Source organism: Vigna unguiculata, unplaced genomic scaffold, assembly GCF_037176805.1.
Source record: "Vigna unguiculata cultivar grain cowpea cultivar isolate G323 ecotype 2 unplaced genomic scaffold, ASM3717680v1 ptg000342l, whole genome shotgun sequence".
NCBI classification, from domain to species: Eukaryota; Viridiplantae; Streptophyta; class Magnoliopsida; order Fabales; family Fabaceae; genus Vigna; species Vigna unguiculata.
In genome coordinates, this window is record NW_028196977.1 from 20,001 (window position 1) to 25,000 (window position 5,000).

Sequence of the window (5,000 nt, forward strand, 5' to 3'; positions counted from 1 at the left end):
TTCGACCAGTCACATCCAGATCATGAATGTTAGGAATCCATATTATGCAAGGAGACATTGCTTTTGCTAATTCGAAGTGAAAGGTGATATAAAATCGGTCTATTTCTGGCATCATATCCATAGTTAGCGTATTCATCATAGTTAGAAGCTCCAGCTCCATATCAAGGTCACGGTCGATATCGTCACTATCGTCACTATCATCAATATCGTCACTATCATCAATATCGTCACTATCATCAATATAGTCACTATTATCAATAAGAAAACCCTTAGGCTTGTTATCCAGGAACTTGTTCAGAAATACTGTAATGAAAGGAACATAGGAGTTTGTCGCTAGGTATTTGACCAAATAGGATCGTCCAGTTCCTATAGAACCTATCACTAAAATACCCCTACTAGGGGGAGGTAGGGCTAAGCGGAGCGAAAAGGGTTTTCCATGAGATGGGAAATGCAAACTATTAGCCCCCCACAAGGTGTGTGAATAAGTAATTGTCTGATAATTAGCAAGGAATATACGTCTTTCTACTAAACAGGATGTATTGAATTCATAAATCATTAGATACTTTTTTTGAATGTCAACTAAGTATCGTAAGTAAATTGCTCCCGGTTGTTCACTTATTTGATAACCAGAGTTATTCTTTGATAAAAGATCACTATGAGTAAGACTCAATAGAATTTGATCAATCCTTTTTTCTGTTGTTAAGGTAGAAAACTGAACCAAGAATTCTTTTTCTTTATCATCAATCGAATCAGTGTTCGAGACCCAGGATTCTATTTGATCATCAATCCAATCACCATTCACGTTTTTTATTTTTCTTATCAAGGAATAGATTGCTTTACTTGGATGACTTAGATGTCTCGTATTTCTCGAAAAAGCGATTCGATTGATGGGATTTGGTATAATACTTATGAGATCGATGAGATTCCAATATTTATTCTTAGAACGTATGGATTTGACCCCATAAGCGGGACCACCACCCCATAGCATGTTGCTACCAAAAGCAAAACTCCGTATTTCTTCTAGAGAATCTCCTAATTGTTCCAGAGCAACTAGAAAGATATTCTTTAACCAGAAAGAATTCAGTTCAGATGTAGGATACCTATCCAGAAGTTTTCGCAACTCAATCATGTATGATGGAATCATCAAAGATTTTACCTTTTCGAACTCTGTCTGTAACTCACTATAGACTCGAGAAACAAAGAGAAGATGTGTACGAACGAGATATCCAGCAACAAGGAGAAGGAAAAGGATTGAATAGAAGAACTCCTGAACATTTAGCGATCTCAGATGTGTCGATATCAATAGTAACTCATTATTTCGATGAGTCATTTCTTCGGACAGAAGAAGATTATGGAAACAATTACCCGGAATCTCACTTATCAGATTCCATTGTGGAAGACACAATGGAATCTGACGAATTCGCCATAATATATCTGACCCATGCATAATATCATGAAAAATGGATACAAATTTTTGGCTGCTACTTAGTATCGGCAATAGGTCTGAAAAAGTATCTAAAAATATGAAATTTAGATATTTGTACCCCGTCGAGGTAAGGAACCATGGTATATATGTTTGGAATAGATTCCATTTTGAGAGAGTTGAAAAAACACTATCTTGTTGAAAGGTTCTATACATCTGACCTTTCTCAAGGCATTTTTGTAGACAAGAACTCCGTTTTTTCCTTTTTTCGGATGGTAAATATTTCTCAGAACATGGAGTGTGAATCCAACCCATGTTTGAATTGAAATTGAGATACTGATACAAGTTCTTCCCTTCTGAATCAGGTATATTCATATCTGAAAGAGGTTGACAATAAGTTTTTTCAAAATGGACTATTTGTCCCTCTGTTAGAGGTGTTCCAGAAATGTCTGCGATCGAGTAAATAGCTCCACGAACGAATGGATCGTATCGAATTGGAAAATGGAAAGATTTGTAGAAGTTATACCCTTCGTCGCCACTTTGCGGAAAATCGTTAGGTATCAATATGTTAGATACCTGTAACTCGATTGGTGAAATAGTATCTCTCTTCAAAAAAGCATGTTTTTTTTGACCATCGCAAAAAGAAAAGATTTTGTTGCGAATGAACAAGATTTTGAGGAATTGTCCATACGTAAAATCATAATTATTGATACGGGCCTTTTCCACATAAAAAGGGAATCTTTTGTTACAATAGAAGCAGAAGTGATATTGATTATTCAAGAATCGAAGTCGATTTGCTTTATAAAAATAGTATATCAATGAACTTCTATGAAATGGTTTCACGGGATTCAGCCAATTGTCTGGATCGTGGGATATCATTGAGAAATAGGAATCTGTGTTATCAAAAGATTTCCTGCGATTCTTTCTAGTATGGAATGAGTCAATCATCCACTTTGGTATCTTATTGAACAAAAATGGTGATATTGTTCCTCCATTGATCAAGAATTTCGATTTTTGGGAAGTATCTTGGTCATCCAATAATAAGGGTTTCCTTTTTTTCAAATGAAAGATTTGAAGACCTATTGATTCTAATAACTGATTACAGAGTGGATCATTCGGACCTTTCAATTCATAGATGTGGATCTCGGACCTATGAATGGGGATACCCCCAAAACTCACAAATAAAAAAGAAGGAAGTGAGTTAGACAAAAAGAGAAGAAACTTGGGCAAAAAAAGAAGTAACTTGGACAAAAATAAACAAAGTGACTTAGACAAATCTTTTTTGTCGATAACCTCAGACCAATCAATCGAATATTGATTAATATGTAATCGATCGAACACTACTTGAAAACGGCTATTCTGCTCAGAAATGAAATAGTCCAAATGTTCCTGGAAATTCTTGCTCCCATTGGACCATTTGTATCTATATACATTAGGATCCCAATTCATAGATCTCTCCGTTCGAGAAATCAAAATAAGAGGATCGAACCACTTCTTCTGACTCTTTTTCAAATTTGATAAATGTTGGTTGATCGTGTATTTCATTCTAGTTCGATGATTCAGAGTATCATTTCCTATTTGATACCTTTGAATTCCATATTCGAAGTTGCAATTGAATCGATTCAATACATTTCTTATGTAACCATGGGTGCTATATTGGATTTGAATCAGATTTCGGATCAATCTATATTGATTGACTGCCTCCATTATGTTGTTGCTAGCAAATACAACTATTTTAGGTTTTGGATCTTCCACATTATTTCCGCAAGAGGTCTGGACCCATTTTTTTATGATCCTTCGATAAAAAGATTCATTCTCTTCATAAAAAAGAGGAGGTAGAACCAATAAAGAGTGCTTTTTCGATTCATCCCTGGAGTTCAATAACTCATTCAAGAAATGTTTTTGATCCAATCCGGAGGAATCCATAGAAAAATCAAATTCCTTATGATACACCAGATCCGGCTCGGTTATTGATAGAGTGAATAGATCTGCCATTTCTTGAAATATATCTTCTGATTCAAAATCGTGGTGTAACGTGTATCTCCCCCTGTTCCGGTCATGGAATAGATGAAATAAACCCCAAAATGGATTTTTGTTCAAGAATGAAATCTTATTGGAACTGTCCAGTTCACCCTTTGGAACCATATCACATCCTCGATAGGATGAAATAGGATGAATTGAGACGGTATTTTGTAAGTACATAATTATCTTGAATAAATTCACTATTTCTTTCTTTTCCGATCGCCTGGAAAAAGCAAGATGTTTCTTTTGTTCTTTTTTCAACAATTTCTGATCTCTAGTAGACCTATCAGTAGGATTCGAACCCAGATGAAGTTCTGACCATCTGTCAGAGAAAAAAGAACGAGTGGCTCTTGCAGGATTCCCAAAAAATTCTTCGATTTCTTCCGGAAGCAGATGATTATTCATCTGCTTCTCACGTTCCATGAATAGTCGGCACATTGAGGAATATCCAGAAAGGATTTTAAGGAATCGCTCTGATTCTATCTCTGTTCGTTCCGTTTGAAGAAAGGAAGGATCCCAACAAAGAATCGATCTTTCTTTTAGTTGTTGAATCTCTCTTTGATTGATCAATGTGTGATATTTCGAATCCTCATTCCTAATGGAATCGAAAGAATCCTTGGATTGATCAGAAGATCCTTTCAATTGGCTAGAATCCGTTACTTGAATGAAACTAGATCTCGTGGAATCATATTGAAGATTTGATGATACATTCCGTACCTTGCTAAAAAACCGATCCTTGTTTCCCAACCACACATTGTCTAACCAAATCCAATTCTCTCGTGACATGTTCCTCAAAAAATCCGATTCGTGCGGACTCTTCCCCCAACTAACGAAGAGATCTTGACGGAATTGCCACATATGAAATTGAGCACAATTTTGCAAAGAAATAGCCCGCTTGTTTCTCAAGAAGAGATGCGAAACATGCTCAATATCATTTGATTGAATAATTGACCCAGTCCCTTGTTGTTTGAAGAAACCCTCCACTTCCTTTGGTATTTTTTCACGAAAAGCAAACATGAGATAATAAATCCAGTCTTTCACTAAGATTTCGAATAGCTGTCCCGAATTCAAGTTGATTATGTTTCGCCTCTTTCTCGGGGAAAGACGATCAAAAAATTCCCAATCATGGTCCTTACGGATCGGATCATCCATATAATATACAAAAAGGAACTCCAGATATTTGATATCTTTCTCTTTGAATGAGATCTCAATTCCAGCGATGGTTTCATTAGATATCTTACAACTAGAATCGCTCTTTTTTCCTATCCAGTTCCTCCACCACCGCGAATCCCAGTTAAATTCAGGCATGATATACTTTTTAGTTATTGGGAGAACCCGAGTACTCTCTTTCGGATCCAGGAAAGAACTCTCAGAGATCTTTTTTCCTTTTGGAAGATACAGGAGCGGAACAATCAACCTATTGATATTGGAAGACTCAGATGATTCTTCCAATGTATCATTTTTGGGTCCAATGGAATTCATAGGTATAGGAAGAAGCCTTGTCAAATAGGGATTTTTTCTTTCGACCATTTTTCGATTGTTAATACGATATATA